Source organism: Pan troglodytes, chromosome 4 (assembly GCF_028858775.2).
Source record: "Pan troglodytes isolate AG18354 chromosome 4, NHGRI_mPanTro3-v2.0_pri, whole genome shotgun sequence".
Taxonomy (NCBI): domain Eukaryota; kingdom Metazoa; phylum Chordata; class Mammalia; order Primates; family Hominidae; genus Pan; species Pan troglodytes.
Genome location: NC_072402.2, coordinates 42779003 through 42799980, shown reverse-complemented (window position 1 = coordinate 42799980; position 20978 = coordinate 42779003). Strand labels below are relative to the sequence as shown.

The 20978-nt window shown below is 43.5% G+C and overlaps 1 long non-coding RNA gene across 1 annotated transcript in view; it reads right to left on the bottom strand.

The window, feature by feature from the left end:
• LOC104006407 (uncharacterized) overlaps positions 1 to 20432 on the bottom strand; it is a 28660-nt gene extending 8228 nt beyond the window's left edge. Inside the window, exon 1 of the long non-coding RNA XR_680124.4 lies at positions 19998 to 20432. This is a non-coding gene — a long non-coding RNA (uncharacterized LOC104006407). The remainder of the gene's footprint in view (positions 1 to 19997) is intronic.
• Between the last annotated feature and the right edge of the window lie 546 nt (positions 20433 to 20978).

Sequence of the window (20978 nt, the reverse complement as noted above, 5' to 3'; positions counted from 1 at the left end):
CCAGATGTAAAGAAATGCAGCAGATCGTGGCTTTGTGTCTATTCATTGCTTATTTAATATTTGAGCATCTTTTTCTAAAGATATTTCTATTGAACTCACTTGTGGTGTCACCATCTGGAAAATATCAAGCCTCACCCCACTGAGGTAAACCCCTATTGCGTATTTTTTCCCTTTTATGTGAGCCCAGTGGGCATGGAATGTGTATCTCTATGTTTAGCACAGTTCCTCGCCAAGGCAGCTCTCAAGCACATGACACTCTCTAAATAAATCAGTGTTGTGTAGACCCATTAGCAAGCCCTTCCCAATTGATGCTAACAGAACGTTTCAATGAGGCTCTCAGGAGCCTCCATGACTTCTTGATGTGAGGTCCTTTTACATTTTAAAGTGACAGATTAGAGTTTTAAGAGAGAGTAAGCTGCTAAGAACTCATTGATTTCATTAAAACCAGTTTTTAAATTGGGCCAAATCTTGTCCCAGGGTCTAAAATCAGATTTCTGTCTAAGCCCACAAATAAAGGGTTTAGTCAGCTCTCAAGGATGCAGGCCAACAGGGCAAGCAGTGTGCCACAGACAGTTCAACTAACGGAAATCTAAATCCAGCCATGTTAGGCAAGAGGGTTGATTAAGATGAAAATTTGTATTCGGGTGGAGAGAATGCTCAGATTTTGTTCAGTGTGTTTATTATCCTTGTGTTTTGAAAGGTGTTAATAAAATTAATTTCCATTCTCTGGGTGTTCATAAATGGCTGGTGCAGAGAAGTATCTAGGATGTGGTCTAATTGGCAGAAGGAAGATGAGTCTTCATTGCAGATAAGGCAAAAGTGAATAATATTTAACTATCCAAAAATTTTTACAACTTTGTGCCAGGGCATATGGTTACTAGAGAGAATACAGCACCCCGACCTTCCTCACAGGAACATACTACCCAGCATGTTGAGTTAGCCTCAGGTAGAGATGATATAGGGCAACTTACTATGTCTTATAATAATGTGTTTCTGACTATTGTTTTAAAATTACCCAAACATTTGGTGATAAAACTCATTTCCCCACTATGCTTAGTAAGGACTACATAGAGGCACTGAAAAAAGTGATTCTAGGTAAAAAGGACAAAAGTGAGATTGAGTTAGGAAGGAGGAAAGGAGAGGAACCTGCTCCCCTTTTGACCTGAATTATCACAGAGAGGCGATTGTGAAGCTGTTATGGAGTGGCTTACTCTCACAAGAATGATCCTCCTGCAGGCATTCTCTTCCCTCTCTACCAGCACAGCCTTAAATTTCAAAGGCAAAGCCTCATGTGAGTATAATAGACAGGTTTGCCTACTCAGATCCCCCAGCAGGACAGGGGTCAGTGCACAAAGTTGTTAGGTAGCGCCTTTACACGTCCATTCTCGTCGTCCCACACCTCCCCACAGACCTCACCGTGGTGCATTTCCAGCTCCCTTTGAGAGCCCCTTCTGTGTTATCACATCCTCATTATTCCTGCCATTTGCAGTGGCATGTTGCTCTTTTTCAGGCCATTTGGCAGTTCATCTGGTATGGAACCTGGCAACAATTTACCATACAGCAGGAGATGATATCAAAAACCATTCTGTTGACATAGGACTGAGACAGTGTTAAAATCCAGATATGATATTAAGTCATCTGTTCATCATATATAAATTGAGGGGATGAATTCTGCTGGTTTGCTTGCTGTCCCTAAGATAATTAGATATGTCAATTTTAAAAAGTATTGTCCAGCCTGGGCAACACGGTGAAACCCCATCTCTACAAAAAATACAAAAACTAGCCAAGTGTGGTGGTGGCACCTGTAGTTCCAGCTACTGGGGAGTGGGAAGGGTAGTTGCTGAGGAGGGAAGATTGCTTGAGCCTGGGTGGTTGAGGCTGCAGTGAACCGGGATCATGCCACTGCACTCCAGCCTGGGTGACAAAGCAAGACCCTGTCTCAAAAAGTAAAATAAAATAAAATAAAATAAAATAAAATAAAATAAAATAAAATAAAAAGTATTGTCCTAGCACAGATTTTGGACATTCCAGAATATTGAAGTAAAATAACATTTCTCAAAAGGGAAGTGACCCAAGTGAGGATATCATATGCATTTCCTCTTTTCTTTAGCAAAAAGAGCTTTTGTGGGGAAAACAGCAGGTGAAATGAGATTTTTCGCCAGGAGACCTTTAGGAGTAACACACTCTGTTCATAAGCACACACTAAACAAGTACTTCAGGGTTTGTATGTGCTAAGGAAGGTGTTGGGTGCCTGAACAGAAAGAGGTCTGAGCCACGCTTGCTCCTTCTCAAGGATCTGGAAGAACAGTGTAGATGACTGACAAGCCAGCAAGTCATGACCTCACAGTGTAGACAGTGCTGGAACAGAGGTGTGTGCAAGTACACTGGAGGGCCTGAGGAGGAGTGACTAAGGCTGCCTCACAGGAAGCAGGGAATAATGAAAGATGAGGCATTTAACCTTGTGTCCTGCAACGCTGTTATACTGGCTTATTAGTTCCAGAAGTTTTATATTGATTCTATGGAATTTTCTATGTACATAATCATGTCATATGGAAAGACAGTTTTATTTTTTCTTTTCCAATCTGTATACTTATAATTTCTTTTTCTTGTCTTACTGCATTAGCTAGGACTTCTAGTACAATGTTGAAAAGAGTAATGAGCGGGAACATCCTTGCCTTGTTCCTGATCTTAGGGGGAAAGTTTCTAGTTCCTAACCATTATACATGATGTTAGCCATAGGCTTTTTTTGTAAATGTTCTTTTTCAAGTTGAGGGAGTTACCCTCTATTCCTAGTTTGCTGAGTTTTTATCATGAATAGGCACTGGATTTTGTCAGATGCTTTTTATGCATCTATTAATACAATGTGATATTTTCTCTTTAGCCTCTTGACGTGGTTGTATACATCAATTGATTTTTGTATATCGAATAAGCCTTGTTTACTTAGATTAAATCTCACTTGATCATGATGTATAATCCTTTTCATATATTGTTGGATTTGGATTGCTAATCTTTTGTTGAGAAATTTTACGTCTATGGTCATAAAGATATTCATCTGTTGTTTTCCTTTCTTGTAGTGTCTTTGTCTGATTTTGGTATTAAGATAAGGTGGGCCTCATAGAATTAGTTACAATGTATTCCCTCTGCTTCTGTCTTCTGGAAGAGATTGTGGAGAACTGATATCATTTCTTTCTTAACTATTTGGTAGGATTCACTGGTGAAACCATCTGGGGCTGGTGCTTTTTTTTGGAATATTATTAATTATTGATTCAATGTCTCTAATAAATTTGGGCCTATTCAGATTATCTATTTCTCCTTATGTGGGCTTTGGTAGTTTGCATCTTTCAAGAATTGATCTATTTCATTTAAGTTACCAAATGTATGGGCCTGGAGTTGTTGCAGTATTCCTTGGTTATCCTCTAAATGCCCACAAGATCAGCATGAGATTAGTAGTAATCACTCTTTTTTTTTTTTTTTTTTTTTTTTTGGGAGGGGATGGAGTCTCACTCTGTCGCCCAGGCTAGAGTGCAGTGGCGGATCTTGGTTTGCTGCATCTCCTGGATTCAAGAGATTTTCCTGCCTCAGCCTCCCGAGTATCTGGGACTACAGGCACATGCCACCATCCCAGGCTAATTTTTTGTATTTTTAGTAGAGACGGGGTTTCACCTTGTTAGCCAGGATGGTCTCGATCTCCTGATCTTTTGATCCACCCACCTTGGCCTCCCAAAGTGCTGGAATTACAGGCATGAACCACCATGCCTGGTCTAATCACTCCTTTTTTATTTCTGATATCAGTAATTTGTGTCCTCTCTCTTTTTTCCTTGGCTAACCTGCTTTTCTGTTTTAGATTTCACTGATACTACTCTAAGTTTTATTATTTATTTTCTTCTTGCCTTTGGCCTAAATTGCTTTTGTTTCTCTAGTTTCCTAAAAGATGACACTTCAAGACACTTAAGTTCAGTATCTTAGTCTGATACCTTTGAGAAGCTGACACCAATGTGGAATTAAACATCTTTATTAGGGAAATTACGTGTGAGAGAAACCTCAGACCTTCAGACCACTTTGCAAGTCTGCTCCTGAGTAAAGAAGAGAGGAAAGGAAGGTTGGCCTTAGTAGAAGGAAGGTTTAGCAAGGGTTTCAAGGAGTATTCAAGCCAGAGTTGACTGTTAGAAAGTTCTGTGTCTCCTAGGGAAAGTCCTGCCTTCATATTCTGCCAGGCTCTGTTAATAGCTGAGAGGATCCCTTGGGAAGCATGGCCTTAGCCCAGATGCAGCAATGGATTTCAGAGCATACCAGTTGGGGCTCTTGGTCAGTTATATACCCTCAGCAGGAGGGTACCTCTGAGAGGTACATTTTCACGGCTAACATGCCAGGTCTTGAAAAAGGGAGAGAAGGAGTCAGAGTCCCCTAGAGCCATGAGAGAATTCAGCATGTTTGAAATAAGTAAATCTGTGGGTGGGAGATTGGACTGTGATAGGAGGGACAAGGGATTAGTGTGATGTGGGCCTTTGAGGAGAGCCAGGGCTGGGACCTGGTGAAAGGCCTTGTAGGCCATGGTGAAAATTTTGGATTTTAACATGAAGGAAATGAAGAGCTATTGAAGGATGTTTCAGCAAGGACGTGCCAGCACTGGATTGGATCATGTGTAGAAAGAGGATTCTGACAGCAGTGTGGAAGACTGAGTAGGGGACAGAGGGTGGAGGTGGGGAAGACTGGAGAGGAGAGATGCTGAGGGCCTGAACCAAATAAGTGGCAATGCAGGGGGACCAGACCTGGGAGTTCTTTAGGAGGCAGGAGTGACATGACTCAGGTGTGGGATAGAAAGGTGTAAAATGAATCCCAGACATTTGACTTAGGAGACCTAGGAGAAGGAGAGATTCACTGAGGAAGAGAATTACAAGAGGGGCAGCAGGTATGGAGGAGCAATCAAGAGTTTGGTCAGTTTGGGACACGTGGTTTCTGAGGTTCCTCTGTGCAGCAGGCATTTGTATACATGGTCTGGGACTCAGGTCATTGCCTGGACTAAGCATAGAGGCCTGAGAACCATAGGTATTTAGGTACACTTTAAAGCCATGAGTTTGACTGAGACTACCCAATTACAGGATGTAGCTTTAGAAGAAAAGGTGGCCAAATACTGAACTCCAAGGAACCCAAGAGTGCAGATGGGTGGAAGAAGAGGAGTCGGTTGAGGAGACTGAGGAATGGTTAAGTCAGTGGGAGAACTGAAAGGGTGGTGTTCTAAAAGCCAAGGGAGAAAAGAACTCTGAGGGGATGTCATCAATAGTGTCAAATCCCACTATAGGGAAGCCAGTAAGCTGAGGATGGGGAAGGGTCTGCCAACTCTCCACTGTAGTATATTATAGGTTTAATTGTGGCCCCCCCACCCCCCGCAAATATATATTGTCTTCTTTTTTTTGAGGCAAGGTCTTGCTCTGTCACCCGTGTGGAAGTATAGCGGCACAATCACAGCTCATTGCAGCCTTGACCTCTTCGCTCAAGCGATTCTCCTGCTTCATTTTTTGATTTTTTTTTTGTAGAGATGAGGTCTCACTATGTTGCCTAGGCTGGTCTTGAACTCCCAAGTTCAAGCGATCCTCCTGCCATGACCTCCCAAAGTGCTGGCATTACAGGCCCAAAAAGATACATTGTAGTCCTAATCCCTGGAACCTCAGAGAGTGTCCTTACTTGAAAATAGGGTCATTGCAGATGTAATTAAATTAAGATGTACATTAAGACAAGGTCATTCTGGAGTAGGGTGGGGCCTTAATCCAATGCAACTGTTGTCCTTACAAGAAGAGAAGAGTTGGATACAGAAGAAGAATCTCATGTGCAGATGAAGGCAGATATTGAGGTTATGCAGATGCAAGCCAAGGAGAACAAAGGATCACTGGCAAACACTGAGGCTAAGAGGAAGGCACGGAACAGATTCTTTTCTAGATTCCTCAGAGACAGCATGACCCTGCTGTTGCCTTAATTTCAGACTAGCCTTCCAAACTGTGAGAGAATCAACATCTGTTAGTTGAAGCCACCCCAGATTGTGGTGCTTTGTTACAGCAGCCCTAGGAAACTAACACGCAGTAAAGGTGAGGAACCGTCATTTTGTTGCAAAGACAGACAGGTGAGTCCTTTAAGACTGAAGGGAAAGTAAATGTAGGTGTAGGGCTAATAAGTTTGCAGATGGGGAGTGATGGAGTGGGAGCTGGATAGTTCCAGCCTGTTGGCATCTTTTCTCTATGAAGTTGGGGGATGTGGATCATCTACACCCACAACTTCATAGAGTGAAGGGGTGGAAGGTGATCACACTATAATTGCCACCTGTATTATCTATTACTGTATGACAAATTACCCCAAAACTTAGCTTAAAACAACAAATATGTATTGTCTCACGCAGTCTCTTTCTAAGAGTCAGGGATCTGGGAGTGGCTACAGTGGGTGGTTCTGGCTCAGAATCTCTCATGAGGTTGCAGTCACGATATCAGCCAAGGCTCCAAACATCTGAAGCTTTCATGGGACTAAAGGATTGGCTTCCACTATGGCTCATCCACATGGAACTCTCCAGGAGGTTGCTTGGGTATCCGCACCACATGGCAGCCAGTTTCCTCATAGCAAGCAATCCGAGATAGAGACCAAGGCATACACCACAACATCTTCTATGACCTAACCTTGGCAGTCATATACATCACTTCAGTATTCTATTGATCATACAGACCAACTTTGATTCAATGTAGTGGGGACTACATGAGGGCATGAATACCAGGAGGCAGGGATCCTTAGGAACCATCTTGGTGGCTGCCCATCATAGGCTATGGACCCGCCTATATGCTGAGGCCCCCCAAACCTCGGTTGCAGTCCTGACATCTCTCTCTGAGCATCAGACACTTAGAGTTAAGGTCTCTTCCGGTCGTTCCCTCTTGGATATCCCAAGAGCACCTCAAAGGCAACATGTTTAAAACTGAATTCTTTATTCTATTCCCAAGCCAGATTCTTTCTCCGATGTTGTCTTAGTAAGAAGCCCAGCAATGGCTCAAACACTCAAACTAGATCTTGGGATTATCTATGACCACTCTCCTTCACCAACTCTCCCATCCAAACCACCACAAGTTCTGTCAATTTTACTTTCTAAATATTTCTGGAATCTGTTGCCTCTTGTCTATACTTACTTTCACAGCCCTAGTTAAGAAATGTACGATCTGTCATTTGAATCATTGCAACAGCCTCTAGACTATTGGACCAATATACAGCTGTCAAGAACTACCAAGACTCTGAGATTTTACCTGACTTGCAAGCCTGGATGCTATCAGCTTTGCAGATGCTGACAGAGGACATAAAACTCCTGGGTCAGAGATAAAGGACTTTGTAATTCCCAGCATAGTATGAGGCACGAATTTCATGTTTACCTCAGTTTCCCTTGATCCCTAAATCCCACAGGGGCAACCATAGCCTCATCGAGTGACCCAGGTGGATGCTACAAGCACCATGAAGTTCTATCTCAGTTGGGAAATGCCCAGGTCAGAGAATGTGAGTCCTTTTTCTTGCGCTGCAAGCAAACTACCTCCTCTTTGCTCCAAAGGGAGTCACTCTCTTTAACTTCCAAGGACGTTTGCTATACAAACATCTTTGAAAACAATCTAGAACAAAATGACAGCACCTCACTCACAACACATGCAGAAATGTGAAAAACCCAGAGAGAATTGTTTCCCAGCAACAGCCAAAATCTAAATCAGGGCATTTAGTGGCTCCTCATACTTACTGAATAAAGACCCTCACACTAATACCACTGCCTCTATCAGCCTCATTGCTCCTCTCCCTGCTTCACAATGTGAATTTGAAATAACCTGCAGCCCCTCAGTCTGTGTTCATTCTTGCCCACAGGTCTTTGTTTGAGTCATCTTCTTTGCCTAAATTTCCTTCTTCCTTCCATAGAAGTCATTCATTTCATGCCTGGGAAGTTACCTTTTGAGGCTCCCATGCATTCTGAGGGTTGCTGGGTTAGTGTGTATCTACGAGGATGTGGGACTGGCAATTATCACTCGTTATTGGACTAACATTTACCATCTGCAACTGTTTTCTTCTTTCTCTAAATGGAACCACCCTCTATTTGGTGAAGGCACAGCACGTTCTAGTGAAATGAGTCTCCATGATTTTCTTAGCAACTTCTACGGCAGGGTTGGGTAAATACCTGCTTTCTATTCTCACTCTTGGTTTTAGTTTGCCCCCTGTTGCACTGTCTCCCCAGCAGGCGTGGAGCAGCTCCATTTGGGGCAGGCCTTGCTCTGAGCCTGGTTGTTTTCACTGTACCAAAGTCAAAGTCAAAGGTGTATTTTCACTTACAAAATAGCCATGCATACCATAGCTTTCTAAATCTCCAACTGGAGGCCTATTGCATGCCTGAAAGGAGTAGAATACGGTTTAGAAGAGTGGCCCAGGGCCTACTTATGCAATACCACAATTTCCACTTCTCTTCCCAAACAGACCTCATTAGAATGTGTCACAAGAATAGTATTGCCTTGGATACAACAGCTTTCAGAAAGGCTGTGAGAAAACCATTGATTCATTCCAGAAATGAACTCTGGTGGCCATTTGACCATATTTTGAGAGGCATCAGTTTTGAAAGGACTCTAAGGAATGGTGCCCAAGCAACATTGACTTCATCCAACTCCTTCTCTTGTATTGTCCTTCTTTTTGTTTTTGTTTCTCTGTGAAATGAAAGTAATAGCATGAGCCACCCTCCTGGCTCTAAGTAATGAGAACAAATTAAGAGCCGTAATATTAGGCCTGCAATACACTGGTGGAACTGAGTGGAAAATGCTGTTTGAGACCATGCCAGAATTTTCCCACTTGCCATTTTCTTTTTGGTTGTGTGTCATCTTTTGGGATATTAGCCCAGCTGATGATGACACTTCTTACTGAGGCCTCTGATGAGACCTATGAGGCTGGGCTCCTGGTAACCATGGGTTTATGAAACAGAATTCTGGCCCCTACCTCCCACCCCATAGGGATCTTCTTCATTCCTTTGTGTATCCCAAGCATGTAACAGTGCCTGGAATATACTAGGTGTGCAAGAAATACTTATTAAATTGATGATATCAAGGATTGAGACTAACAGTTTTCTCCTGTGCTTGAGGCTGGAACTCTCACATGTGGACTCTGGAGGTGTGGGCAGCTTCATCCCATCATGGAGCCTGGGGAGCAGGGGAAGCCAGTCTTTGGACACCAAGGAGTCTTGGAGGGAGGGATCTGCAGAGGGAGAGCTTGGGCTGGCTCCCACTGATTCTCTACTTTCTGCTTCCAGGATTTTTCCCAGGCCAAGCTGCAAACTTCTTTATCTTTGAATAAGTTCCTTTCTCTGTGCTTAAACTAGCTTCAGGGGCTTAGTCCAAGGCAACACAGAAAATTTGGGAGTTGACATGGTAGAAGTCTAGGTGTGACTAATAGGAAGGGCCACATACTGCCAGTGGAGCTAAGACAGGTTGTGACCTATGAGAAATCCTCAGTGAACTGGCTACGACCCATCCCTTTCTCTCCCACTCATCTGAACTCACAGGTGTGTTCTGACAGTGATATATGGTCACTGGCTTAACACAGAGGGGGGCATGAGATCGTTAAACCATAAAACCGCAGTTCCACAGAAATGTTTGATAATGTTACACAGGAAATATCATGGAGCCCATGGTAGAGCACTAAAACCATGGTCTGAAATGGGAATTTTTTTTTCTCCCATCACAAAATAGCGGCAAGTAAACACCCTTTCTCACCGCCATAGCCTTATGGAGACATGTAAGACAGATTACCACATGTTTGGAGCAGAAAATCAGACAAGAAGCTGCAATACCACACACACAGATTGTGGTCCTGCTAATCAGTCATTGGTGGCAGGTCCCTCTGCAAGGTATACTGGAAGTGGGGCAGGGGGACATTCTAGGTTCAATGTTATTAAGAATTAACTTCTAGAGATACAGCTGATGAGTTAAGTTTTTACATTTCAACTCTGAGCATTTTTAAGACTACTCATAATTTTCTGCAGTTAATATTAAATATGCCATTAAAAGGAAGCACATTCTGATGTGTGGAACAGAAAGAATTCATATGACAAAAGAAAATTCCAGACTGAACCAGGACGAAGACATTTCCCATAGCGACGCCCAGCCTAGTATTTCACCAGTACTAATGAGAAGCTGTAACAGCCAGCTGGTTTTGCTAAGTTAGGCTGCAGTATCAGACAACCCTACAGTCTCAGGAACTTACAGCAGCAAAGGTTTATTTCTCACCCCAGACTGCTGTAGCTCAACTCCCAACTGCCCCAAGTCTCCCCACTTGGATCAAGACTAAAGGAGCAGTTCCTATCTGGAACGCACTGTTCTCATGGCAGAGGGAGGAGAGAGGGCAGAACCACAGCATGGCCCTTAAAGCTTCTGATCACAGCAGCAGCCCCACTTCCCACTCACATTTCATCGGACAAAACAAGTCACTGGGCTGACCCACCTTCAATGGGCAGGAAGTTCAATCTCCTAGGACAGACTACTAGGGTTGGGGCCAAGCCAGGAGGGGCAGGAATATTTGGACATAATATAATACAGCAGGGATTAGGCTGTATTTCCAGAACCACATCATCTATTAACAGCAGTCTGATGTATATAATTATGCTTACGTTAATTGTATAGTGAACAGTTTAGAGTCAAAACGTGAGGTCAGTCATTTCTAATTATTTTTTTTGTGGCTCTCAAAAATTTGGGTATTGGAGATGCCCTCAGGTATTAATATAAACCACAGGATGGACTGGATGAACCCTATCTGGCAGCGGCAGGCAGGATTCTGAAAGTAGGTAAATGATTTCAATGGTATCCCTGGGCAAGGGTAGGGGGGAGCGTGTTTCTCAAGTTGTAGTCCACATTCTGTCTGTAGCAGAATGACCTGAAAGTCAGATTTAATGTGCAGATTTCTAGGATCCACTCTAGTTATACCGAATCTGAGTTTCTAGGGGGTGGGGACTGGGAATCTGCATCTTTTTTAGCTTTCCAGGCAATTCTGATGTAGATTAACTATTGAGAAGTGCCATCTCAGAAAATCCACCCTTACCAGGGTACACTCCTGTCACAGGGTGTGATGCTAGATGCTTATGCCATCTGTCACTGTCTGCAGCTCTGGTTCCCAGGACTGGCCTTAAGCAGGGACCAGGGTGCACTCATATCCGGGTGCTGCGGGTCCAGCCGGGATTTGGAATTTCCTGGGAAGTCAGGGAGAAGGCATTGCTTTCTTTTTATGGAATGGTTTATAATGAGGGCCTCTATCCCTCCTTCAAATACATTTCAGTTTATATAGTTCACTATTTTTCTTGTAAATCAACATCTGTGAATCATTTTGTTATTTGTCTATTTTTAGAAATAAAATGTGACTACATTGAACAATGTACTCATAAAAAGTCCTCTTAGAATAGTAACAATTGTTTTAAAACTTATATTTTAACTGCTTTGCCTCAACAATGTACATTTGGAAACAAATCTAGGACGAAAATTTAACTGTAAGTTTCCAAACCTGATTTCTGTGAGATTTGCATTTCATTAAATATTTCAATTATTGATTCCTAAAATGAAAAATGAAATTTAAAAGTCTGTGTTCTGACTGGGCTCTGCCTCTAATTTTCCAGGGCTGCTTTTAAAGAAAAAGAGAGCAGTGTTCCATGGGGGAGGATTTCATTTTAGAGTTCTGTTGCAGTGACCTCTGCTGCTGCCTGGGTCATTAAATTCAATACACTTATGCTTCCAGCTAAAAGTTTCCTGGGCTGGTTGTGCCTTAACAGGGCCTGGTCTAGCACCCTGGTGATATAAGCTGCCCAGAAACTGCCAGCTCATTTCAGGACAGTTCCAGCCTCTTTCGGCGCATGCCCTGAGGAGGACCACATAATGAGAAGAAGGAATGCTTTCCATGGGGTGATACTGACCTTGCCTTCGTAGCCACCCTCAGCTTGCACATTTTTGTTAGGCTGGTGTATTCTGCTTCTGCATGGGTAATAACGCCATCACTGTATTCTAGGGGCTGGAACAATTAGTACAGACTCCTTCAAGGTCTATTCTGTTGTCTAATCCACACCTCATGTATGAATTACCTTCTAAATTGGGTTGTGTTCATGATATTAAGCTCTTAAATGTTATTTTCAAGTTCTTTCTGCCTTTTCGAAGTCATGACTACAGCGGAAGTGAGGAGGAGACAATTCACTGCAAAGTTCAGTTGCAAGCAAGGCAGGGAGAGAGGAAGAGAAAGAAGGAAGGAAAGAAAAGGACAAAGGAAGGAAGGAAGGAAGGAAGGGAGGGAGGGAGGGAGAGAGGGAAATAAAACTCTTTTGCTTTGTCTGCTTTGCCTCTGCTTTGTTTCGTTTTGCTGAGCTGACCCGGCCTCGTCGTGCCTCTCAGCGGAATCCAAACATTCACATTGCTCTCCCTCCAGTACTGGGCTTTCTTTCCTGTGGCTCCTAAATTCTGCAAGTTTAGTGCAGCCAGATACATGTCACAAGATGCAAACCATCATGCCCAGGGAACTTCTGGATCTTCAGGAGGCTGGCATAGAAAGGACAGAGGGCGGCGTGAAGTCTAAACTCAGCCATTATTGTCATGAAATTGTCTTGAGGCTCCCTCACTGAAAGGATGTGTTCCCTTTCATACTGACTGCAAGCAACAGCTCGTTAACGTGGCATCACGGCTAACCATGCGAGTAGCAGAGACCCCGTGCCAACATGGCGTGCTGGTTTATATACCGCTAAAGCAGACTTCATTTAGTTTCTTGGGATTAGAATGTTTCAATATTGCCTTATAGAAATATTCCATTCTGGTTCTTGGTCAGAGCGTTAGTTCAGAAAAGCTGCAAGGCTTTAGCTGCCAGTTTCTCTTGCATTCCTGTTATTGTCTGTAATTTCTAAAGACTAGTAAGCAGACATGGCACTTTACAAATACACAAAGACAAGGGCCTGGCCTTCGGTCAGAAAAACACAACCGAAATGAAAATAATCCAAGCAGAAGCAGTAACAGAGTTTTTGGGGAGGGCATCAGCTTTGGAAAGCGAAGTTTAAAGTATTTCTGTTTTTGTTTTGAAATGGGAGTGATTGGAAGAGAGAGGAGGTGACCGCGTCCTGAGGTTTGCTCTGCGTTTAATCTTACCAGGCTTGTGGGCTCAGAAGGTCACTCAATTCAAAAGCAAAGTTGTTCAAACTGACCCCTTCTCCCCCACCAAAGAAAGTGCTTTCTATGGCAGACAGCTCCTTCTTTCCAATGGCTCTGTGGCTGACCTCAGCTCCCCAGACAAGTGTAGGCTTAAATAAGATAATTGCTTTCTAAGGCATTATGCCTCCTTGTAGGAAAACTTCTTGGACAGAGAGCACAACACCTCTATTGGAAGGAGACCACACCTGAAGTCACATCCCTAATTGGTTGCTTCATTTGCCTTCATCAGAAAGCTCTACTGACGGCATCAAGCAAATGTCAGGCATTTTACTTCTTAGAAACAAGCCAGCTACCCGGCACTGTGGCATAGTCAGTTAATCCAAGACACATTTTTATAAAACCTCAAGTTATAACCCACATATGGTGGCAGATCATTATCCTAAGACTCTAAATTGAATCAGTTATACAGTTGGAGGCGGATCTATCATAATCTGGAAAACTTTTCTTTTTACTAGTCTATTTTAACAAGTGTAGGGAGGAAATAAAACTCAAAAAGCATAAACTGTTTTACATTTTGAATTGAACTTTGATAAAAATGGAAAAACTCCAAAATAAAGGCATACTGGCAAAGGAGGAAGGAAAGATGCAGACAGAAATAAAGGAGGAAAATGTGGAAATAAAAAGGTTCTGATACTGCTTTTACATTTCCTGGTTTAAGTGAAAAAGGCAGGATATACAATTGCACAGAGATATGATCCCTAATGAGAGACAGCGAGAGAAACAGGGATAGAAAGACAGACAGAGGTAAAAGATTAAATGAAATGGATCCAAATAGGTCATTCCTGGGAACTGGGCTTGCACATCACAGTTATTTTCTTTTGGGGCCTTTTTGTATTCTCCAAATTCCCTACAATGAGGATGTTTTTCTTTGACAATAAAAATCAATAAAATATTTTAAAAATGATTTCTCACTCAAAATGCAACTGTCTTTACCTCTGAGTCTGAGCACATAAGCTGATAGAGTTCAGGGTGGTTAAAGGTAGAGTTTCTATGTGTATTACTGAACTTCCAGGCCCAAGGGAACAGGAAGTACACACATACAGTCTCACATATTTGGCATAAGCTCATAGATAGGTATAAAGACTTTAGTCTGAACATGTTTTAACAGTTCCAGTGCCCCAGGCTATAGTAACAGATGATAAAATAAAGTGTTCTGACCTATTGCAAATTGTTACCATCACCACTGGTAGACACCATCTGCAAGATCCATTCCAGTTGTGGATGATGCATTGCTTTACACCTTGTGTGTTACACCACGTGAGTTAACACAGTGGAGGCTAGTGTGCTATGGAGGAGGCCAGGCTGACCCTGGCTGTGAGCTTTAACTGTATTGGTTGTTCCAGGAGCCACAATCTCTAGATGATGGGCCATTCCAGGTCCTGGGAGCAGCTGGAGCTGGGAGAGCATGCAGAACTTTGCTCTCAGATCTCATTCCATCTAGATAATGAAGCTGGCTGCCAAGTGCCTTCCCTGCACCTGAAGGTCTGCAGACCTTCCTGTTTTATTTGCATTTGTCTTTTAGATCACCGTGTGGATAAAAGGTACCCCCAAAGGAAGACTCCAGATAGTTATCCTGGCCACTGCCCAGAACTATTCACTCCATCTGTTCCTCTGTTGAAACTCTTGAATTAGAGGTTTATTTAGGTTAACATGATTGTTTCCACAGAAATACAAATGCCTCAATAGGGTTATGAGACATTGGTCTAACTTCCCTTCTGACACCCAGGCAGCCAGGTTGAAATATGGAAATGTTGATGATACAGAAAGGGAGCTAGGTGGTAGGTGGGGACAAAAGGGCACAGCTTGAAGATTAAGGCAGCAGGGGAGCACTTTGACCCTAGGGGGCTGAAGAAAGCTGCACACAGAGATGTTTGAAGAGAGAGCAGTCCTCTTTGCCCCTCAGGTCTCAGATCCTCCCTCTCCCCCTCACTCTTAAAGGACACTTTGCCTTCCTTCACACAGAGAAAACCCATAAGAACTTCCTCAGTTTCCTGTTCCTAACTCCACCAGCTCTCCAAAACAACCTGCAAGCACCCATCTTTCCACCGTCCTTCCTTCTGGGCTGAGTCCTCCTCCCATACTGGATCCCACCTGCTACTGCTCTCTCGGTGACCTTACTTTAGTTCTTTCCTGTTTGCCTCCAATATCTTCAGTTGCTTTATCTTTACTGCCTCCCTCCGTCTGTTCTGCCATCTAAGCAAACAAGCAAAAATGTCCTCTCCCTAAACTCCCGCTCCACTCTGGCATTGCCCCCTCTCTCAGCAAGGGTTTTGGAAGAGTCGTTTGCCTTGTGTGCTCTCCAGGTCCTCACCTTCCACTCTAGCTCCAACCCACTTCATCTGTCTTCTGCCTGTTTTCCTGCTATGAAACTGCTCTTGCTCAAATCACCAGTGACGTTATGATGAAATGCAATGAAAACTTCCATTCTTGGCTTACGTGACCTCCCCAAAGCCCTGATCATGGTGACTTCTGCCTACTTCTTGACTCTCTATTTTCTTGGCTTCTTGGGTCCCATCCCCATCCACTCCCAATGTCTTCATACTGATGACTCCCATGTCTGTACTCTCCACCCAGACTTCCCTCCTGAGCGGCACATCCCTGTACCCAACTGTCTACAGGACAATCTACACCTCGCAGACACATCAATCAACACCTCCAAAATGGAACCCATCACAGTGTCTCCCTACCCCACCAGCCCAATGCCTCATGTCCTGGGTACTTTGTGCAGGCTGCTTTCCAGCCTGAAAACATTCCTTTTCCCCTTGCCCCTCTGACCCCTTCATTGGGCTATTATCTCTTAAGCCTTAGGTTAGATGTTGCTTCTTCTAGGGAGCCTTTCTTGATTCACCAAATATAAGTCAGATGCTTCTGTAATCTCATAAGCTTATGCTTGTAATTCTTTTTGTTGTTGTTGTTGAGACGGAGTCTCACTCTGTCACCCAGGCTGGAGTGCAGTGACGCCATCTCAGCTCACTGCAACCTCCACCTCCCAGGTTCAAGCAATTCTCGTGCCTCAGCCTCCCAAGTAGCTGGGATTACAGGTGTGTGCCACCACACCTGGCTACTTTTTTATTGTATTTTTAGTAGAGATGGGGTTTCACCATGTTGGACAGACTGGTCTTGAATTCCTGATCTCTGGTAATCTGCCCACCTTGGCCTCCCGAAGTACTAGGATTACAGGCATGAGCTACCGTGCCCGGCCATAATTCTTTCTCTTTTAATTTTTTTTGTTTCTTGTAATTCTTTATTAAATTGTCTCTTTCCCACTTAAATTATTTGCTCCTTAAGGGGAAGGATCTTTCAGTCTTTCTCATTACATCCTGTGGCCCAGCATAATATCTGGCACATAGGATACTCAATAAAAATGTGCTTATTTGACCCTGGGCAACATAGTGAGACCTCATCCCTACAAAAAATTAAAAAATTAGCCAAGCATGGTCAGCATGCACCTGTAGTCCCAGCTACTTGGGAGGCTGAGGCAGGATTGCTTGAACCCACGAGTTTGAGGCTGCAGTGAGCTATGACCTCATCACTGCTGTCCAGCCTGGGCAAGAGAGTGAGACTCTGTCTCTAAAATAAATTTAAAAAATTAAAGAAATATTTTAAAATGTATTTATTTGAAAAATAAATAAATAAAACAACCTATTTTCAACACTCAGACATCCAGGAAAGGATGGGGGAAGACTGGGAAAGAGGTTTCGTTCCCCTTCCTAGTCTTCCTTCCCACTGCAGATCCCTGTTCATGAGACACTGGCTTCATTCACTCAGGTGAACACCCTTTGCTCCACTATCCAACTTAATCACAGGCTGTGGAGCCTGTGTGTGTCCATCCTGGCACTTTTCTACCACATTCAATGACTTTTTAAATGAGAAAACGTCTTCTTAGTTCTTAACGCCAAGTTGAAAATGGGCTTTTGTAATTATTTTTAAGTTGAGGACCATCTCTACCATATGTAAATATGGAGCACTCACTACAAATGCATTCTAGGATGGTTCTTCAAAGTAAAACAATTTTGCCACAGGATCATTCTTTTTTTTGTTTTGTTTTTGTTTTTGTTTTGAGATGGAGTTTCACTCTTGTTGCCCAGGCTGGAGTGCAATGGTGCAATCTCGGCTCACCGCAACCTCTGCCTCCCGGGTTCAAGCAATTCTCCTGCCTCAGCCTCTTGAGCAGCTGGGATTACAGGCATGCGCCACCACGCCCAGGTAATTTTGTATTTTTAGTACAGATGGGGTTTCTCCATGTTGGTCAGGCTGGTCGTGAACTCCCGACCTCAGGTGATCCGCCCTCCTCGGCCTCCCAAAGTGCTAGGATTACGGGTGTGAGCCACCATGCCTGGCCACCACAGGATCATTCTTAAAAGCAATTTGCTTTACGTCTTAGTTGCTATTTTCCTTTTTGGAGTTTAGCTTTGCTAAAGAAAATGTTCAACTCCAACATGGCCATTTCAAAAATGTATTTTTAAAGTTCCAAGTGTTCAATAGCTTTTCCTTTTGCTTTGGCTGGTTATGAAGATTTTATAGGTCCAAATACACATTTGATGCTTTAATTAATACTTGTGGCTAAATTATGGAAGAAAGAAAGTATTCCAACACATTTATAGGAGTGAGTCATATGATTTTCCCAACTGAAGCCACAATACCCTGCCCTGTATGACATCTGTTTGTCTCTTTCAAAAGGTTTAGAACAGAATTTTAACAGCAAATTTGAAAACAGCATGGCTACATTTACCACCATGTTGGCAAAGAGACACTACATCAAAAGATGATAGCTGTTTTTGAGATCCTGTCAAGCTGTACATACTTTTTAAACCAATGATGTGGGAAGGGGAATATTCCGGCATCTCTTTTGCCAAAGAAAGTTATTCATTGTGAAAATAAGAGCAGTATAAAGAAAATAGGGTGAGTGGTCTGTGACTAGACAAATTATTGAATCTGTAACCATGGGCAAGATTCGCTCTTGACATCAAATGTACATTCTTCCCACAACAGAACTTTCAAGAACATGCCTCATCCCACTGCTCAGATAACCATGGACTGCTAGCCCCAACACTGAGGATGCTGTATGAGCACGTTTGGACTCTCTCTCATTTTTCATGCTCATTTTGCTAGGGCTTCCTCTTGACCTGAACTTGCTTTTCATCTTCACATTGTTCTCTGTACTTCACGTTGTTCTCTGACAACTATATGGAAGCTGGGTCAGAGATGGGTACCCTGCCCTATTGCTCCATGTTCATGGGACTTCCCTCCTCCATCTGTGGATTCAGATCTGAGATTCCTCTTTAATCCATGCCACCCATCAATCGTGAAAAAGGACACCCTGTCCTGGTTATTCTATTGAGGAGCTTTTCCCCATCTTCTGTAGACCCCCTGCACCATGACCAAGATATATTAAGTGTCCTATCAATATTTAAGATACTGCTCAATGTTGTTCAGGGACTAGCAGTATTAGTCTCAGTTGAGAGCTTGTTAGAAATGAAAATTTTCAGGCCTCATGCTAAACCCACTGAATCAGGATTTCTGAGAGTTAAGGTCCAGAAGTCTGTGTTTTAACAAGTTCTCCAGGTGATTCCTATCTAGCATGAGACTTGCTGTCTCAACTTACCACTGTAGGAATGAAGTGACAGTGATGGGAGAGTATCATGCTCCTTCCAGTTCTATGAAACCAAACACCCTGGCAGCGGGTTACAAGGTTCTCCTGGCCAATAGGCAGCAATTCTGCCTGTGGTCCTAAACAGAACATTTTCTGAAATCAGCAGCAAGGATTAAGGGCTGCTTACCAGCTGAGAGGTCACTCTCGAAAGTCCAAAGTTTACATTCTCTTCTCCCACTGCACCCACTCCCCCATAAACACTTTGAGGCAGCCAGTCTGATCTCCTCGTTGCTTGCCAATGCTACACCCTCGTCTTTGCCCTGCTCCTTTACGAATTCCTGGATGTGCAGGAATCTAGAACAGAACCACACCCCTTCCAAGGGTTGGCTCTATTTGTTGACAATGAACAAACAGCTATTGAGTGCTTGCTATGTAGAAGGTATCTTGAACTGTCCCCTCCCCATGAAATCTGCTTGCTCACTGTTGCCCGTTTTCATGTGGCATTCCTGTCTCGGTGATTGCCTGACCCACAGCATGTGCCTGGTCCCAGAACCTTCATAATAGCTGAGGCCCCTTTGCAGTCTCTGCTGTAGTGATTTTCAAATATTTTAGTAATATAACCATATTAGAACAGTTATACAGATAATTAGACAAAGCAGTATTTTATTAGTGCTAATACATTTTGAAGTTAAAATGAAGGTAAATTGTAGGCTAGTCACTGAGGTAATAAGGCTATTTTGTTGACCCCCAAAAAGTGAAGTTAGATGGATAAGAGGAGTCAGGTCTGCTTATTTCTGGAATGCTTCGTTGTGCAATACGGAGAAAATCCTTATTCAGATAACTAGTTGCACATGGTAACTGTTTTTTTCTTTCTATTTTTCAAAGATAGCTTTCCTTGCAACCTCAGATACTCTTCTATTAAACAGATGGCAGGACAACTTCATTCCAAGGTTTACCCACAAGTAGGTGTTTACACGGCATTATAATGAACACATTGGCAGTCTTCAGTGGGTTAAAATTTGGCCCATGTCATTTTTGATTATCTCCTATTTTTTAACATTGTTGAAAAATTTTAAATCAAATTTAATCAAATAATGTCTGTGGAAACTCTAAAAAACCTTTGCAGCCCTTTGGGGATCCACAAAGCCCAGCATCACTTTACCGAGAGACCAAAACAGAGAGGCGAAGTCACTTACTCAGGTCCCATGGCTTTTTGGGGTCAGAGCCGGCTGCATCTCATGTCTCCTGCCTCCTTATGTTTATGTTTCACAGGGACATTCGAGCCCCTCATGTCGATTCCAAGTGCCTTTTGCTCAGGGCTGGATCTTCCAGAGCAGGAGCTCTGTTTATCCTGCTTAAATGAATTACGGAATGGAATTTCCCCAGAGCCATCTCCCATCCTCAGTGGGAGGGTGCCGGGCCGGGAGAGCAGGGCAAGAATGAAGATCCTGCTAAGCGACTCTGCCTCTTCCTGGTGTCTCACCACTGCCTGGCACACCCCATCCTCTGAAAATAATACTGCCTTCCTTTCAGCAGCCAGGGCTTGGCAGGCTTACAGAGCTCTCCTCGGATTCTCTTTCATCAGGCCTATTCCCAGAAAGCACTTGCTCATTTAGATGAACGGCTTCTGGCATGTGCTCACATTTAGCTAACAAAGATATCATTCTAGCAATGTGGAGGGCAGGGAGATGGGGGCAGAGAGATGGCGGGGGCTTGGCAGAAAAGCAAATCTATCGTGGCATCTGCAGATGGCCTCGGCTCTCGTGGGCTGCAGCTCACAGACCCTTTCCCCTAGTAGCATGCTGTTTCGAGACCAGCCCCCTAGGGAGAAAACTTTAACAGGATGAGGGCAGAGGAGCCTTGGAGAAAATGGAACAGCTGTAGCTGGGTTACTGCTTAATGAAGGAAGGTTGGGAAACGTTTTCTCTACTTCAGCAGTTTGGCTTCTCTTTCTACCTCAGAGAACTGGCGGCAGCTCTTCCCTGCAGAAGTTGCTGCGGCCTGGTGATGGGGAATCTCCCTGTGTTTGCTCAGAGCTGAAATTCCACCCACTTCCAACCAACTTTGGAGACCGAACAGGTTTCAGGCGCATCTGTCATTAGGAAAGAGAAATTCAGGCCCCAGATGGCTCACCCAGTGAGGTCCCTCAGGTCTCCTAGCAACTTGCTGAGCTTGGA